Consider the following 1,867-nt stretch of genomic DNA (forward strand, 5'->3'; position numbering starts at 1 on the left):
TTAACCATCCAGCAGACAAGTATAAAAACAAAATATGAGAAGTAAAGCCATGCTGTTATGTTGAGCTGTAGGGAACTCAGGTCAACAATTTCTGACATTGCCTGTCAAGTGGAAGACCCAATACCATTATGGACTACAGGACTCTTTTAGAATATTTTGCTGAGTTTACACCCCTATAACATTCAAATAACGGAACTTAACAAAAAAGGGATATACAGATGAATATCTATTTTGTATCTGTGTATTCAAAATGGTTAGGATAGATATATAGTTACATTCTCTTAATGAATAGAGGAATTCGTTCTAATGGTGTTTGTAAATAAGATACCATGTCCACATCTTGTACAGCAATTAACCACTAGGAAGAATGTATGCAATGTATTAATTATTGAAACTGTCCTACCGATTTGGTTTGAAACTGTCTCATTGCTATTGTTTCTCAATAAAATTATGGAAAAAAATTGTCGATTTCAAATAAATTATTAAAAGTGAAGAAAAAAGATTGTGGGTACAAGTTGGTTGGAGAGAGTGGAGCAGACTGAGGGAAAAGTGAATGGGAAGAGCAGGATGAAGGAGTGAGCAGAGGGAGGAGAGTTGAATTTGTTAGATAGCGAAGATGGAAAGTCAGATGAGCAGGGAGCAGCAACACTTTAGAGAGCAGAGCAAGGGCAACAGTGGCCATGCAGCAGCATCTAATCTGATTGAGGAGAGTGAGGAGAGTGAGCAGGCTGGGGTTTGTGGGTATGAGGGAGGAGTCAAAGCAAGAGGAACTTTCTGAGGTGGGGTGGAGTAAGAGGGGAATGCTGTGACAGTAATAAAGGCTTTTAAGGGATTTTTCATCATTTACCATTGTGATAACAGAAGTTATAACTGTTTTCTGTATATATGGATCATATTGCCTGTATTTCGGTAAGGTAAGTTTGTTCAAATTACAAAACTTTTTTTAAAAATGTATTTGGTACAAGATGTCACTTGATCTCAGTGATCTTCCTGTTCATAACCTCCCCAAACTGAGATTATAGGTGTGCATCTCCATGCCTGTATTCAGTGTCCTACTCAATCTGCCCAGGGGATTGAACCTAGTCCCTGCACTTGCCTAAGTCGGTACTTAGTCTGCTGAGCTATCTGGCTGGCCACTTGTATTTTTAAAGTCTAGCATAAGTTATCTGAAAATAAAAATGATGAAACAATTTCATTTACAAAAAAATAAAATAGGAAAAAAATTAATAAAAGAAGTAGAAGGCTATTATTCATTTTTTTTTTTATTTTAGGGAAGGTTCTACAGGGTGTTCAGGGTCTCTCTACTAGATCAGACTTGTAGTATTCCACCTGTTTACAGCCTCCCAAGACCTGGGATTACAGGAGCGTGCCACCACGCCCAGTCTCAGTTGCTGTCTCAGGAGGTGGGGTTGGCATGGCAGACTGGGGGATTGAACTCATGGCCCCTGCACCTGCTTGTAGGCATTTTAATCTGTTAAGCTATTTGACCAGTCCTTGGAATTACAAGGCTTATAAAGTTAAGAGTATGTAATATAGTCAAAGGAAAGAAAGGAAATGAAAAATAAATATGATTATATCTTATATTTGTTCAATAAAAATTACTGTACTGTGGCAGTATTCCTCAAACTAATCAAGAAATTTAAAACAATCCCTGTCAAAATGTCAGATACATTTGTTACAGAAATTATACTAATTTTAGAATTCATATCCAAATTTACATGGTAAAACAGTCTTAGAAGAACAAAGTTGAAGACCCTGTATATTCTTTTTTTTTAATCAGCTATTTTTATTTTGAAGGAAGAAAAAAAAAACAGTGGTACAAAATCTCAAAACAAGATTTTAGGAGAGTAACAATGGTTAGTACATT

This window comes from Octodon degus, unplaced genomic scaffold, assembly GCF_000260255.1.
Source record: "Octodon degus isolate 3935 unplaced genomic scaffold, OctDeg1.0 scaffold00218, whole genome shotgun sequence".
In the NCBI taxonomy this organism is placed as follows: domain Eukaryota; kingdom Metazoa; phylum Chordata; class Mammalia; order Rodentia; family Octodontidae; genus Octodon; species Octodon degus.